The sequence below is a fragment of the Channa argus genome, chromosome 12 (genome assembly GCF_033026475.1).
Source record: "Channa argus isolate prfri chromosome 12, Channa argus male v1.0, whole genome shotgun sequence".
In the NCBI taxonomy this organism is placed as follows: domain Eukaryota; kingdom Metazoa; phylum Chordata; class Actinopteri; order Anabantiformes; family Channidae; genus Channa; species Channa argus.
In genome coordinates this window covers 19,319,699-19,335,595 of record NC_090208.1, presented here as the reverse complement: position 1 = coordinate 19,335,595, position 15,897 = coordinate 19,319,699, and the positions used below count along the sequence as shown (strand labels likewise).

At 45.3% G+C, this 15,897-nt stretch overlaps 10 non-coding genes and 1 pseudogene across 10 annotated transcripts; all 11 read right to left on the bottom strand.

The window, feature by feature from the left end:
* Positions 1 to 73: 73 nt before the first annotated feature.
* On the bottom strand, positions 74 to 237 carry LOC137138420 (U1 spliceosomal RNA). Its single transcript, XR_010915969.1, has one exon. It is a non-coding gene; the product is annotated as a U1 spliceosomal RNA (small nuclear RNA).
* A 518-nt stretch (positions 238 to 755) lies between these two features.
* LOC137138408 (U1 spliceosomal RNA) lies at positions 756 to 919 on the bottom strand. The gene has a single exon (XR_010915958.1). It is a non-coding gene; the product is annotated as a U1 spliceosomal RNA (small nuclear RNA).
* Positions 920 to 1,321: 402 nt separating this feature from the next.
* Positions 1,322 to 1,485, bottom strand: LOC137138658 (U1 spliceosomal RNA). The gene has a single exon (XR_010916200.1). It is a non-coding gene; the product is annotated as a U1 spliceosomal RNA (small nuclear RNA).
* Positions 1,486 to 1,916: 431 nt separating this feature from the next.
* Positions 1,917 to 2,080, bottom strand: LOC137138396 (U1 spliceosomal RNA). The gene has a single exon (XR_010915946.1). It is a non-coding gene; the product is annotated as a U1 spliceosomal RNA (small nuclear RNA).
* Positions 2,081 to 2,598: 518 nt separating this feature from the next.
* Positions 2,599 to 2,762, bottom strand: LOC137138619 (U1 spliceosomal RNA). The gene has a single exon (XR_010916162.1). It is a non-coding gene; the product is annotated as a U1 spliceosomal RNA (small nuclear RNA).
* Positions 2,763 to 3,296: 534 nt separating this feature from the next.
* On the bottom strand, positions 3,297 to 3,460 carry LOC137138721 (U1 spliceosomal RNA). The gene has a single exon (XR_010916246.1). It is a non-coding gene; the product is annotated as a U1 spliceosomal RNA (small nuclear RNA).
* Positions 3,461 to 3,978: 518 nt separating this feature from the next.
* On the bottom strand, positions 3,979 to 4,142 carry LOC137138642 (U1 spliceosomal RNA). The gene has a single exon (XR_010916185.1). It is a non-coding gene; the product is annotated as a U1 spliceosomal RNA (small nuclear RNA).
* A 534-nt stretch (positions 4,143 to 4,676) lies between these two features.
* LOC137138709 (U1 spliceosomal RNA) lies at positions 4,677 to 4,840 on the bottom strand. The gene has a single exon (XR_010916235.1). It is a non-coding gene; the product is annotated as a U1 spliceosomal RNA (small nuclear RNA).
* A 431-nt stretch (positions 4,841 to 5,271) lies between these two features.
* LOC137138620 (U1 spliceosomal RNA) lies at positions 5,272 to 5,435 on the bottom strand. The gene has a single exon (XR_010916163.1). It is a non-coding gene; the product is annotated as a U1 spliceosomal RNA (small nuclear RNA).
* Positions 5,436 to 5,953: 518 nt separating this feature from the next.
* LOC137138505 (U1 spliceosomal RNA) lies at positions 5,954 to 6,117 on the bottom strand. Its single transcript, XR_010916052.1, has one exon. It is a non-coding gene; the product is annotated as a U1 spliceosomal RNA (small nuclear RNA).
* Positions 6,118 to 6,564: 447 nt separating this feature from the next.
* LOC137138679 (U1 spliceosomal RNA) lies at positions 6,565 to 6,713 on the bottom strand (annotated as a pseudogene).
* Positions 6,714 to 15,897: the final 9,184 nt, after the last annotated feature.

Sequence of the window (15,897 nt, the reverse complement as noted above, 5' to 3'; positions counted from 1 at the left end):
AAAGCCAATAGCGGCGTGACGCACAGCACTCTGAGGAGGACCACAACGCGTTTGTCTTTGCACACTTTACAATCAGGGGAGAGCGCGAACGCAGTCCCCCACTACCACAAATTATGCAGTCGAGATTCCCACATTTGGGGAATTCGCAGGGGTCAGCACAACCGGAGTGCAATGGCTGAGCCTCGCCCTGGGTGAACCACCTTCTTGATCATGGTATCTCCCCTGCCAGGTAAGTATGAGTTGCACAGGCCAGAGACAAGCGAGGCATTCCTAGAGGTAGCAGCTTCGCTGACGGTGCTTTCCACGCATAGTCCCAGGGTCCGGCCCCTTCAGCATGAGCTGGCCTTCGTCTGCTGCTCCATTTAGCCTAGGCTGTGTGGTGCTATAAACTAAGCGTGCTGGCAATGACGGTGCTTTCCACGCATAGTCCCAGGGTCCGGCCCCTTCAGCATGAGCTGGCCTTCGTCTGCTGCCTCAATTAACCTAGGCTGTGTGGTGCTATAAACTAAGCGTGCTGGCAATGGAAGACTTGTGTAAAGATGCAAAGACAGAACAAACTCAGAGAGGAGAGCACACGACTCGAGCTTGCCCATGCCCACTCCCTCTTGACAGCTGGCTCTTTCGCCTCACTGAACACACAGCTGTCACGGCAACACCGCTGGCTTTGCGGGGCGTGGCGGAAAAAGCCAAAAGCGGCGTGACGCACAGCACTCTGAGGAGGACCACAACGCGTTTGTCTTTGCACACTTTACAATCAGGGGAGAGCGCGAACGCAGTCCCCCACTACCACAAATTATGCAGTCGAGATTCCCACATTTGGGGAATTCGCAGGGGTCAGCACAACCGGAGTGCAATGGCTGAGCCTCGCCCTGGGTGAACCACCTTCTTGATCATGGTATCTCCCCTGCCAGGTAAGTATGAGTTGCACAGACCAGAGACAAGCGGGGCATTCCTAGAGGCAGCAGCTTCGCTGACGGTGCTTTCGACGCATAGTCCCAGGGTCCGGCCCCTTCAGCATGAGCTGGCCTTCGTCTGCTGCCTCAATTAGCCTAGGCTGTGTGGTGCTATAAACTAAGCGTGCTGGCAATGGAAGACTTGTGTAAAGATGCAAAGACAGAACAAACTCAGAGAGGAGAGCACACGACTCGAGCTGGCCCATGCCCACTCTCTCTTGACAGCTGGCTCTTTCGCCTCACTGAACACACAGCTGTCACGGCAACACCGCTGGCTTTGCGGGGCGTGGCGGAAAAAGCCAAAAGCGGCGTGACGCACAGCACTCCGAGAAGGACCACAACGCGTTTTTCTTTGCACACTTTACAATCAGGGGAGAGCGCGAACGCAGTCCCCCACTACCACAGATTATGCAGTTGAGATTCCCACATTTGGGGAATTTGTAGGGGTCAGCACAACCGGAGTGCAATGGCTGAGCCTCGCCCTGGGTGAACCACCTTCTTGATCATGGTATCTCTCCTGCCAGGTAAGTATGAGTTGCACAGGCCAGAGACAAGCGAGGCATTCCTAGAGGCAGCAGCTTCGCTGACGGTGCTTTCCACGCATAGTCCCAGGGTCCGGCCCCTTCAGCATGAGCTGGCCTTCGTCTGCTGCTCCAGTGGATGGAAAATTGCAAACACTGCCTCAATTAGCCTAGGCTGTGTAGTGCTATAAATTAAGCGTGCTGGCAATGGAAGACTTGTGTAAAGATGCAAAGACAGAACAAACTCAGAGAGGAGAGCACACGACTCGAGCTGGCCCATGCCCACTCCCTCTTGACAGCTGGCTCTTTCGCCTCACTGAACACACAGCTGTCACGGCAACACCGCTGGCTTTGCGGGGCGTGGCGGAAAAAGCCAAAAGCGGCGTGACCCACAGCACTCTGAGAAGGACCACAACGCGTTTGTCTTTGCACACTTTACAATCAGGGGAGAGCGCGAACGCAGTCCCCCACTACCACAAATTATGCAGTCGAGATTCCCACATTTGGGGAATTCGCAGGGGTCAGCACAACCGGAGTGCAATGGCTGAGCCTCGCCCTGGGTGAACCACCTTCTTGATCATGGTATCTCCCCTGCCAGGTAAGTATGAGTTGCACAGGCCAGAGACAAGCGAGGCATTCCTAGAGGTAGCAGCTTCGCTGACGGTGCTTTCCACGCATAGTCCCAGGGTCCGGCCCCTTCAGCATGAGCTGGCCTTCGTCTGCTGCTCCATTTAGCCTAGGCTGTGTGGTGCTATAAACTAAGCGTGCTGGCAATGACGGTGCTTTCCACGCATAGTCCCAGGGTCCGGCCCCTTCAGCATGAGCTGGCCTTCGTCTGCTGCCTCAATTAACCTAGGCTGTGTGGTGCTATAAACTAAGCGTGCTGGCAATGGAAGACTTGTGTAAAGATGCAAAGACAGAACAAACTCAGAGAGGAGAGCACACGACTCGAGCTTGCCCATGCCCACTCCCTCTTGACAGCTGGCTCTTTCGCCTCACTGAACACACAGCTGTCACGGCAACACCGCTGGCTTTGCGGGGCGTGGCGGAAAAAGCCAAAAGCAGCGTGACGCAGAGCACTCTGAGGAGGACCACAACGCGTTTCTCTTTGCACACTTTACAATCAGGGGAGAGCGCGAACGCAGTCCCCCACTACCACAAATTATGCAGTAGAGATTCCCACATTCGGGGAATTCGCAGGGGTCAGTACAACCGGAGTGCAATGGCTGAGCCTCACCCTGGGTGAACCACCTTCTTGATCATGGTATCTCCCCTGCCAGGTAAGTATGAGTTGCACAGGCCAGAGACAAGCGAGGCATTCCTAGAGGCAGCAGCTTCGCTGACGGTGCTTTCCACGCATAGTCCCAGGGTCCGGCCCCTTCAGCATGAGCTGGCCTTCGTCTGCTGCTCCATTTAGCCTAGGCTGTGTGGTGCTATAAACTAAGCGTGCTGGCAATGACGGTGCTTTCCACGCATAGTCCCAAGGTCCGGCCCCTTCAGCATGAGCTGGCCTTCGTCTGCTGCCTCAATTAACCTAGGCTGTGTGGTGCTATAAACTAAGCGTGCTGGCAATGGAAGACTTGTGTAAAGATGCAAAGACAGAACAAACTCAGAGAGGAGAGCACACGACTCGAGCTTGCCCATGCCCACTCCCTCTTGACAGCTGGCTCTTTCGCCTCACTGAACACACAGCTGTCACGGCAACACCGCTGGCTTTGCGGGGCGTGGCGGAAAAAGCCAAAAGCGGCGTGACGCACAGCACTTTGAGGGGGACCGCAAAAGCCTTGGAGGCCGACGCGTTTGTCTTTGCACACTTTACAATCAGGGGAGAGCGCGAACGCAGTCCCCCACTACCACAAATTATGCAGTCGAGATTCCCACATTTGGGGAATTCGCAGGGGTCAGCACAACCGGAGTGCAATGGCTGAGCCTCGCCCTGGGTGAACCACCTTCTTGATCATGGTATCTCCCCTGCCAGGTAAGTATGAGTTGCACAGGCCAGAGACAAGCGAGGCATTCCTAGAGGTAGCAGCTTCGCTGACGGTGCTTTCCACGCATAGTCCCAGGGTCCGGCCCCTTCAGCATGAGCTGGCCTTCGTCTGCTGCTCCATTTAGCCTAGGCTGTGTGGTGCTATAAACTAAGCGTGCTGGCAATGACGGTGCTTTCCACGCATAGTCCCAGGGTCCGGCCCCTTCAGCATGAGCTGGCCTTCGTCTGCTGCCTCAATTAACCTAGGCTGTGTGGTGCTATAAACTAAGCGTGCTGGCAATGGAAGACTTGTGTAAAGATGCAAAGACAGAACAAACTCAGAGAGGAGAGCACACGACTCGAGCTTGCCCATGCCCACTCCCTCTTGACAGCTGGCTCTTTCGCCTCACTGAACACACAGCTGTCACGGCAACACCGCTGGCTTTGCGGGGCGTGGCGGAAAAAGCCAAAAGCAGCGTGACGCAGAGCACTCTGAGGAGGACCACAACGCGTTTCTCTTTGCACACTTTACAATCAGGGGAGAGCGCGAACGCAGTCCCCCACTACCACAAATTATGCAGTAGAGATTCCCACATTCGGGGAATTCGCAGGGGTCAGTACAACCGGAGTGCAATGGCTGAGCCTCGCCCTGGGTGAACCACCTTCTTGATCATGGTATCTCCCCTACCAGGTAAGTATGAGTTGCACAGGCCAGAGACAAGCGAGGCATTCCTAGAGGCAGCAGCTTCGCTGACGGTGCTTTCCACGCATAGTCCCAGGGTCCGGCCCCTTCAGCATGAGCTGGCCTTCGTCTGCTGCTCCATTTAGCCTAGGCTGTGTGGTGCTATAAACTAAGCGTGCTGGCAATGACGGTGCTTTCCACGCATAGTCCCAAGGTCCGGCCCCTTCAGCATGAGCTGGCCTTCGTCTGCTGCCTCAATTAACCTAGGCTGTGTGGTGCTATAAACTAAGCGTGCTGGCAATGGAAGACTTGTGTAAAGATGCAAAGACAGAACAAACTCAGAGAGGAGAGCACACGACTCGAGCTTGCCCATGCCCACTCCCTCTTGACAGCTGGCTCTTTCGCCTCACTGAACACACAGCTGTCACGGCAACACCGCTGGCTTTGCGGGGCGTGGCGGAAAAAGCCAAAAGCGGCGTGACGCACAGCACTTTGAGGGGGACCGCAAAAGCCTTGGAGGCCGACGCGTTTGTCTTTGCACACTTTACAATCAGGGGAGAGCGCGAACGCAGTCCCCCACTACCACAAATTATGCAGTCGAGATTCCCACATTTGGGGAATTCGCAGGGGTCAGCACAACCGGAGTGCAATGGCTGAGCCTCGCCCTGGGTGAACCACCTTCTTGATCATGGTATCTCCCCTGCCAGGTAAGTATAAGTTGCACAGGCCAGAGACAAGCCGGGCATTCCTAGAGGCAGCAGCTTCGCTGACGGTGCTTTCGACGCATAGTCCCAGGGTCCGGCCCCTTCAGCATGAGCTGGCCTTCGTCTGCTGCTCCAGTGGATGGAAAGTTGCAAACACTGCCTCAATTAGCCTAGGCTGTGTGGTGCTATAAACTAAGCGTGCAGGCAATGGAAGACTTGTGTAAAGATGCAAAGACAGAACAAACTCAGAGAGGAGAGCACACGACTCAAGCTTGCCCATGCCCACTCCCTCTTGACAGCTGGCTCTTTCGCCTCACTGAACACACAGCTGTCACGGCAACACCGCTGGCTTTGCGGGGCGTGGCGGAAAAAGCCAAAAGCAGCGTGACGCACAGCACTCTGAGGAGGACCACAACGCGTTTGTCTTTGCACACTTTACAATCAGGGGAGAGCGCGAACGCAGTCCCCCACTACCACAAATTATGCAGTCGAGATTCCCACATTTGGGGAATTCGCAGGGGTCAGCACAACCGGAGTGCAATGGCTGAGCCTCGCCCTGGGTGAACCACCTTCTTGATCATGGTATCTCCCCTGCCAGGTAAGTATGAGTTGCACAGGCCAGAGACAAGCGAGGCATTCCTAGAGGTAGCAGCTTCGCTGACGGTGCTTTCCACGCATAGTCCCAGGGTCCGGCCCCTTCAGCATGAGCTGGCCTTCGTCTGCTGCTCCATTTAGCCTAGGCTGTGTGGTGCTATAAACTAAGCGTGCTGGCAATGACGGTGCTTTCCACGCATAGTCCCAGGGTCCGGCCCCTTCAGCATGAGCTGGCCTTCGTCTGCTGCCTCAATTAACCTAGGCTGTGTGGTGCTATAAACTAAGCGTGCAGGCAATGGAAGACTTGTGTAAAGATGCAAAGACAGAACAAACTCAGAGAGGAGAGCACACGACTCGAGCTTGCCCATGCCCACTCCCTCTTGACAGCTGGCTCTTTCGCCTCACTGAACACACAGCTGTCACGGCAACACCGCTGGCTTTGCGGGGCGTGGCGGAAAAAGCCAAAAGCGGCGTGACGCACAGCACTCTGAGGAGGACCACAACGCGTTTGTCTTTGCACACTTTACAATCAGGGGAGAGCGCGAACGCAGTCCCCCACTACCACAAATTATGCAGTCGAGATTCCCACATTTGGGGAATTCGCAGGGGTCAGCACAACCGGAGTGCAATGGCTGAGCCTCGCCCTGGGTGAACCACCTTCTTGATCATGGTATCTCCCCTGCCAGGTAAGTATGAGTTGCACAGACCAGAGACAAGCGGGGCATTCCTAGAGGCAGCAGCTTCGCTGACGGTGCTTTCGACGCATAGTCCCAGGGTCCGGCCCCTTCAGCATGAGCTGGCCTTCGTCTGCTGCTCCAGTGGATGGAAAGTTGCAAACACTGCCTCAATTAGCCTAGCCTGTGTAGTGCTATAAATTAAGCGTGCTGGCAATGGAAGACTTGTGTAAAGATGCAAAGACAGAACAAACTCAGAGAGGAGAGCACACGACTCGAGCTGGCCCATGCCCACTCCCTCTTGACAGCTGGCTCTTTCGCCTCACTGAACACACAGCTGTCACGGCAACACCGCTGGCTTTGCAGGGCGTGGCGGAAAAAGCCAAAAGCGGCGTGACGCACAGCACTTTGAGGAGGACCGCAAAAGCCTTGGAGGACGACGCATTTGTCTTTGAACACTTTACAATCAGGGGAGAGCGCGAACGCAGTCCCCCACTACCACAAATTATGCAGTCGAGATTCCCACATTTGGGGAATTCGCAGGGGTCAGCACAACCGGAGTGCAATGGCTGAGCCTCGCCCTGGGTGAACCAATTTCAATTTTCAAGGTTTTTATTACTTCTTTGCACAAATACATCTGGTCACACACACTTTCTGTACTTACATTTCAAAATATACAAATCATTATATAATACATATTACAAAGAAAGGAGGAACAAAATATTATTCAAAGGGAAAACCAGGAATTTTCCACGATTTTGCTATTTCCTCCTTTGTTTTATAAGAGGTATATCTTGTAACTAAGTCCTTTACAGTATGCATAATACTCTTTATTACTGTCTCGTATGGAATTGTTTGTTGCTTAAAAACCAAAATATTCCTAGCTTTCCATAAGCTCTCTTTTACACTATTTATCACAAACCACCATTCATTAACATCTTTTTCTGTAGTACTTTGCAAACAACCATATGTAATAATTTCAAAGGTCAGTGCACAATTATATAGGTCTTTTAACCAAGGAGTTACAAGTGACCAAACTTTCTGAGCAAAGGGACATGTCCAAAATAAATGCTTGACAGATTCGGTGTCACCACACTTTTCTCTGGGGCACTGAGCACTTCTTGTACAATTCCTTTTCTCAAGAAAACTTTTTGTAGGCAAGCACTGATGAACTATTTGCCAGGCTAGATCTTTGAAACTATTTGTCAGAAATTTACTGTTTACGTTACTCCATGCCATTTTACATTGGACCTCTGTCAGTTTGCCCACAGGTACCATTCTTGGAGAAGGGGCTAATTCCTTCTCAATTGCTGTCCTTGTTATTTTATTAACCGCAATTTGTGTCAGGCCCAATTTCAAAAATGTCTCTACTGTATCGTAAATTCTAGGGTGAGTGTCAGAAAAGGGTTTTTTCAGTGGAATTCGCTGTCCCCATGCTCTTAACACCTGTTGGCCAATCCAAAAGGAGGCAAAATGACCCCACATAACATCTTTTTTTTCATTCAGACAAACTTTAAGAATCGGTGTAATAAACATTGCTTTCATTTTACTTTCAATTTCTGGTACTGCTTTTCCACCCATTCCCACAGGCCTGTACATTATATCTCTTTTTAGTTTTTCATGCTGTCCGCTCCAAATAAATTGGAAAATAATCTTCCGAAGAGACGCAATGGTTTTATGGGGAGTTGGGAAAGTAGCTGCCAGGTATGTTAATGAGGCCAGTTGTTGTTTACCATATTCTTACCTATCTGTACTCCCAAAATCTTTATTGTGTCTTTCTTTTCCTGCATTCCCCATGACTCTGTTGTCTCTCTCCAGTTTAAGTATAAGATTTCACTCTTATCCTTGTTGATTTTTGTACCTGAAGCAAAAGTAAACTTTTCACACTCTCCCAAAGCTTCTCCTATAGATGTATTATCTGTCAACAAAAGGGTTAGGTCGTCCATATAAAGTGTTACCTTTGCTTCTTTACCATTACTGCCTGGGACAGGTAGTCCTCTAATTTTATGATTTTCCCGTATGCCACATGCTAAGGGCTCCATTGCTAATATAAAAAGGATCGGCGAGAGGGGGCAACCCTGCCGAACTCCTGATTTTACATTAAAACAATCTGTAGCTCTACCATTTACCATCACCGTACTATTACAATCAGTGTATAGTAGGTGCACCCATTTCTGGAAAATGTTGCCAAAACCTAAATGGGACAGAATTACCTTTAGATACTGATGACTTATGCTGTCAAACGCTTTCTCCAGGTCTAGCCCCATAATACTAAGTGGAATGCTACGCTCCTGACAATAAAGGAATGAGTCTCGGACCAAAGCGAGAGTGTCAGTAATTTGTCTTCCTGGTACTCCGCAGGTTTGATCGACCCCGACCAATCTGTGTACTATAGACTGCATACGAAAGTAAAGGGCCTTGGACAGTATTTTAACATCTACTCCTAGCAAAGATATAGGTCTCCAATTCTTTAAGTCATGTTTTTGTCCTTTTTTAAATAGTAATGTTATTAACCCTTTACGCATGGATAGTGGAAGAACCCCTTTGGAGAAGGATTCTTTATACACTTCTAGCAAGGGTTGTTTCAGTTGGTCCCAAAATATAACTTAAAACTCCTTAGGAAGACCATCTAAGCCTGGGGTTTTATTATTTTGCATACTCTGCATGGCCTTTGTTATATCTGTAATTGTCAAATCTCTTTCTAACGCATCTCTCTCATTCTCCTCTAACTTTGCTGTCACTTTAGAGAGAAGAAGATTTGTCTCTCTCTTAGTAGTCTGTCTTTCTTCATAAAGTTTGGAATAGAAGGAATACACCTCTTTCAGTACATCTTTAGGAGCTTTAAGTTCCCGTCCCTTATTGTCTATTAAGTAGTCCATTACTTGTTTTGTTTTAGACAACTTTCTAAAGAAATACCTGGAGCACTTCTCATTTTCTTCCAGATGTTTCACCCTACTTCTTATCAATACTCCTTTACTTTTTTCATTTAATAATGTCATTATGTCTTTTTTTAAATTAACTATTTCTTTGCCCACTGAAAACCCCCGATTTAAAAGGTTGTAGTAGCGCTGTAGTTTTGCTTGCATCCTGTTTTGTTTGTCACGTTTTCTGTTGGCTAATTTCTTTCCTTCTGACATAAAAAACATTTTTGTTCTATGTTTTATGTTTTCCCACCACTCTCCCAAACATTTAAAAAGGGGTTGCAAAGTGAGCCACTGTTCCCACTTTTTTTTATATCTTGAGACTACTTCCGGGTTATCTAAGACACTTATATTAAGTTTCCATGGGCCACGACTAAATTTAAATGGCCCTGGAATATGTAAGGTGCCAACTAATTTATGATGGTCTGAGAAAGGTACGGGATAAGTTTTGCAAAAGACTGATGTAACTCCACATGTTGTAAAAATAAAATCAATCCGAGAAGAAGTTTTACCATTAGACCATGTATATCCTCGCTCATCAGGGTTCAACTTTTTGTAAACGTCAATAAGATTACAATCTTCAATTATGTCCCTTAACATCTGGGAGCTTGTATCAGGATAAATACCTGAAATGGATGTTGTTTTCCTATCTCCTTTTTCTAGAATACAATTAAAATCTCCCCCAATAACAACTTCCCTCCCACAAATTATCAGGGATTGGAGGGTTTGCAAAGTCAAAATTCGCTCTTGCATATCCGTAGGACAGTAGACATTTATTATTCTCAGCTCACGCCCATTATTTTCGACATCAACTAGTAATAACCTACCATCTATGACTTTTTCCACTCTCTGAATTTTAAAAAACCCTCTATTAAATAATATTACTACCCCTGAAGCCCTATTTTTATTGTCCCCTGATCAAAAGGACTCTCCTTGTTTCCATCTGTCTTTATATTTTACATAGTTGTCTATAAATGGGAGTGAGCATTCTTGTAAAAGAAAAATGTCACCACTGCTTTGTAAAAAACTGAAGACAGATTGACATTTTATAGGGTCATTCAAACCCCTGGTATTTATGGTAACTATTTTGAGGGATTGCATTGGACATAAGAGAGGTGAGATCAGCTCTTTACATCAGTGCATCAGGTATAGATATTTTTACCTTTTTCTTTTTTTTCTTTTGTGTTTTCCAGGCATCGCAGCACTCATTTTGTATCCCCTCCACCTCTTTGTTCTTCATTTGAGTAATCTCCGAAAAACTGGTCAGGCCCCCAGAGTCTAAAAAGGGTAGGGAGTTTGTCTGGAGGTGCAGCCATTTGTCAGCCTCCAAGCTATTGGTTGAAGAATCCGTAGATGTTTCCTGTGATCGTTTACGGGGCAACAAAAGGTCCGAAGAGGCACAGGTAAGAGGAGAAACCAGAGCAGGGGTCCTTAATCCTTTGTCTTTGGGTGGACAACATCCCTCTTCAATGGTAACATCCTGATTTGTATCTCTTTCAAGGTTTGAGAGGTCTGCCAACATGTCTCGACATTCCTTAGTCGACCCCAACCTACTTATTGGGGTAGGAGTTGGTTGAACAGCCATCGTATCGACACAGTGGTCAAAAACTTCAAGAGATTCCTGTGATGAACAGCTTAAGTGGTCAGCTGTGATCATCGCTATGGTTGATGTAGCAAGTGAAACTTTACCCCACTCTCTCTGAGCAACCACCTCCTCCATGTCGTCCACAGCCAACTGGCTCCCTCCAACTGTGTCCACCACTCGGGGTATGTCACCTGCTGATTGGCTTCCACTTGACTCAAATTTGTCCTGATTGTACAAGTATGGTAGTTGTTTACTCGTCAATGGCAGGTGTAGCCTATTAACTTCCTCTTGGTCACATGTTTCCATAGCAAAAATCTGCCCAATTGCCCCACCTCCACCCTGTCTTTGGGGGAAAGTTTTCGGGCTCTATTAGCGTAAGATTCTGGGCATGTTCTGAAAGTATGGGCTGTAGACCGGCAAAGATTACATTTCATAGGTTGAGGACAATCTTTTGTAATGTGGTCGCAACCTTCACAGTTCTTGCAATAGGTTGTATCACAATTTGCGGCTAGGTGTGTCCTAGACCCACATTTTCTGCAAGTTTTGGGCTGGCCTGGGTAAAAGACATGACCTCTAATAGATCCTAATTGTATAGTTGAAGGCAGGTGTATAAGTTGTCCAGAGTCCTCATCCCGCTTTAACTGAACATAGAAGCGCCTAGCGCCTGTCCTTATGCCATCTTCGTCCCTAAGCTCCATACCACGCAAGACTGTACATTGAAAGGAAAGCCATGTTTTTATATCATCTGTTGTGACTTTTTCAGAATACATTATGACAGTTATTGCCTTAGGTTCCCTCTCAGACAGTGGGATAAGGCGTATATCCATAAACCTCAAGTTTGAGTCTTTACTTCGATTAAATGTGTCAATGCATGACTCATAAAGCTTAGTTGTAGAAAACACTACCTCAAATATCTTTTTTCCAGGAAAGGCAAAAATATAATCCAACTGGGTCGGGGGAAAGCCAAGCTCCTTCTGAATGATGTTTCTGCTGAACTGAAGACGATCCATTTCCAAGTTTGACTGTAGTTCAAATCTTACTGCGTTCCTCCTGGAACCAGTCATGGTTGCAGCCATTAGAGACACCTCTCTGTTGTTGATCCCCCTTCACCGCCCTGGGTGAACCACCTTCTTGATCATGGTATCTCCCCTGCCAGGTAAGTATGAGTTGCACAGGCAAGAGACAAGCGGGGCATTCCTAGAGGCAGCAGCTTCGCTGACGGTGTTTTCCACGCATTGTCCAAGGATTCGGCCCCTTCAGCATGAGCTGGCCTTCGTCTGCTGCCTCAATTAGCCTAGGCTGTGTGGTGCTATAAACTAAGCGTGCTGGCAATGGAAGACTTGTGTAAAGATGCAAAGACAGAACAAACTCAGAGAGGAGAGCACACGACTCGAGCTGGCCCTTGCCCACTCCCTCTTGACAGCTGGGTCTTTCGCCTCACTGAAGTTTTAGGTGAGTGTGAAAAGTTCACCCTTGCCTCAGGTACAAAAATAAACAAGGATAAGAGTGAAATCTTATACTTAAACTGGAGAGAGACAAGAGAGCCATGGGGAATGCAGGAAAAGACAGACAATAAAGATTTTGGGAGTACAGATAGGTAAGAATATGGTAAGCAACAACTGGGAAGCAAAACTCCCTAAAGTGAAAGGAAAATTACTACAATGGAAAGATAGAGACTTACCATTCGAAGGAAAAATCTCAGTGGTAAAAGCAGAAGTGTTGGCCTCATTAACATACCTGGCAGCTACCTTCCCAACTCCTCATAAAACTATTGCGTCTCTTCGGAAAATTATTTTCCAGTTCATTTGGAGTGGACAGCATGAAAAACTTAAAAGAGATATAATGTACAGACATGTGGAAAGCTTTCTAGATTCCCACGACATTCATCGAACAGGTACAACACCACCTACAATTAAACACAACAAAAAAATCAATATCAAACTTTTATTAGTCAAACGATTATTATACATTTCAAACTACTTTGGACACTATAAGACCTGTGTTTGACACGAAACAATTTAAACACACAAATACGCTATTCACGACTTGCCCACCAGGGAGCAAGGGGGAATACTTTCACCATTTTATTAGTTCTTTACATGGTTAAATCTACATTACATTAAATTAAGTATATAATTTTACTTTTAATAATAATAATAATAATAATAATAATAATAATAATAATAATAATAATAATAATAATTTTATTATTATCATAATAATTTTATTATTGCAAATTAAAATTATCATATCCTTAAAAAAAAGACCAAAACATTTTTTTATAATTTAAAAACCCCATTAGTATATGTGTTTGAGTTAATTTAAAAAAACTGTGATTTGATCAAATGTTTACAGTGACACTATTTACATATTTACAATAATAAGAGATTGCAAGAGATTAAAAAAAACTATTGAATAAAGATTTTCCATGTCCATCTTCCTCTTCCTTGTTTAAAGAATGATTCAACCACCACATCTTGAACAACCACATTACAATTCTTTTGGAGTGTTCTGTAAACAACCATATGCAATGACTTTATAAATTAATGTGCAATTATTTAAATCTTTCAACCATGAGGAAACTAAACTCCCCACTTTCTGAGAAAAGGGACATGTCCAGAGTCTCCCCAGTATTTTCTAGGAAATCAGGCACTCTACACAATTCCTTTACACTTTCCGCAAACCAGAGGTTTCATTCCAAGTCAAAGGAGTCTTGACCATCAGTCATTTGTCGGCCTACAACCCCACATTTGATCCGTATCTGTTATGTTATGGACTGCTGATTGTATCTGAAAACATAATCCCTTACAGTGAATTTTTACATCTACTCCAAGCAAAGTTAAATCATGTTTATGTCCTTCATTAAACAAAAGAGTTATTAAGGCTTTTCTCATTGATGCCAGAACTACACCTCTAAAAAAAGATTCTAACAAAACAAAAGGTATCATAAAACTCTTTAGGAAGGGCATCCAAGCCTAAAATTTTGTCATTTTGCATACTTTGCAAGGCTTTTGTTATGTCTACACTTGTCAAGTCTTCTTTTTCTAGTTTGCTTGTCACCTTTGAAAAAATTTAATTAATCTTTTCATCAGAGGTGTGGCTTTCTTCACAAATGTTTGTATAAATGGAATGAACTTCTTTAAGAATAGTTTGTGGGTATTTCACTTATATCATTTAAATAGTCAATTTATTTTCGACAACATCAAAGAAAAATACGAAGTACATTCCTCATTCTCTTCAAAATGTTTCACTCTGCTTCTTATCAATACACTTTTACTTTTTTCTTTACATTCTACATTATTCATTTTTTAGTTTTGCTATGTCTTCACCCACAGAAAAGCCACAATTAAGAAGATTATAGAAGCATAATGTTGCTTGTGTCCTCTTTTGTTGTTGCTGTTTTCTGCTTGCTTGTTTCTTTCCTTCAAAGATGAAAAACATTTTTGCTCTGTGTTTTATATTTTCCCACCACTCTCCCCATGAGAGCAAGTGTAATTTTTGCTATGTGTGGGTTATTTTGCAGTGTTAATTTCCATGAGCCTCAACAGAATTTCAATGACCCTGAAACATTTAAACTACACATGACCTTATTATTATCTGAGAAAGGGATAGGATCATTTACTCTAGTTTTTTGGTAAGATGAAAATAAATAATGTTTAAACATACATAAAGTTAAAAAGCAGAAAAATGGCATTGAAATATGTATGTATATTTATATAATATTTATATATAAACTGACTTTTGTTATGTTTGTTGTCATTTCTGGGCTCCATTTAATAAGAAATTCACCAAACTTGGGGACTAAAATTTTCTAACCATTTCTAGGCTCCTTTTATTGAGAAATCTACCAAAATTGGTAGCAAACATTACATTTTTTGTAATAATTTATGAGCTTTGTTTAATGAAAAAAGTTCTGTTTTTTTCGTTTTGCATTTATGTATATACTGTAGGCGTATTTCAGTAAGTTAGGTGGCACCTGAAGATGGCAACCTTAATTCGAGTCGTGAACCCAGAAGCCCCTGGAAACTGTCAACAGGCCATATAGGTAGCGATTAAAGAGGCTTGTTTCTACTTGTGAGACATAGAAGGTCTTCCCCAGACCTCCACTCGAGCTGCTGAATCACTGCACTGCCCTGACCTGCCACATGCAATGAAACTCCTTTGGGCAGTTGTTGGCTTCATCCCCGTCTCCTCCCGTCTAATGTCTAATCGTCCTTGAGCAAGAAACTGAACCCCAACTTAGTTGCTCCCGGTGAGTGTTAGCCATCTGCATAGCAGCTCTTCCATTGGTGTTTGTTTGTGAATGGGTGAATGAGAAGCAGTGTGAAGCACTTTGAGTATCAATAGGTATAAAAGCGTCATATAAGTCCAGACCATTTACCATTTAGATACATGACGTAGTCAACATATTTCATATTATACATAGATATGCTATTCAGTTTATATTCAATCTTGATGACATGCTTAAAATAAATGACCTCTGTACAGGACGTTTGCACAAAACTATTTTTGTTATCAGTCAGTCATTGCAGTTATCCTCATTTTTATAGTTGGCACTTCCTTCTTTTTCCAGATTATGGAATGAGTTTCTTAGCACATAAAATACCATATGGTAGTAGATAAAGATATATATCTTGTAGCTTTTGTGTACCCAGGATAATCAGCAGTGGAAATGGTTTTATTGATGTTTTAAACAACTTTGAGAAGAATGAATACATTGAAGTCCAAATTTCTTGCAATTTAGAACATAAAACATAGCTATGAAGTAAATGTGTGTGGTCAAGACCTTCAAGTACCTGGGACTCCAGTTGGACGACAGACTGGACTGGACAGCAAACACTGAAGTGTTCTACAGGACAGGCAGGATAGACTCTATTTCCTGAGGAGGCTGGGGTCCTTCAAGATCTTTTGTTCTACCAGTCTGTGGTAGCCAGTGTTCTCTTCTATGTGGTGGTGACCTGGGGAGGCAGCAGAAAGAGAAGGATGCTACACAACTTGACAGGCTGGTGAAGAAAGCTGGCTCGGTGCCAGGAGCAGAACTGGAGACTTTTATATTAGTGACTGAGAAAAAGGACTCTCAATAACTCTTCAGTAAATTCTCCTGCCATGGACAATGCTAGCCACCCTTTGCACAGCACCATCACCAGGCAGAGAAGTGTTTTAAGTGGCAGAAAGCTGTCCTAGTCTTGCTCGACAGATAGACTGAGGAGGTCTTTTGTCTCCTAGGCCATCAGACTGTTTAACACAAGGCTGTAAAGTGCTTACTGTATTGTTGCACTCTGGACTTTGGTACT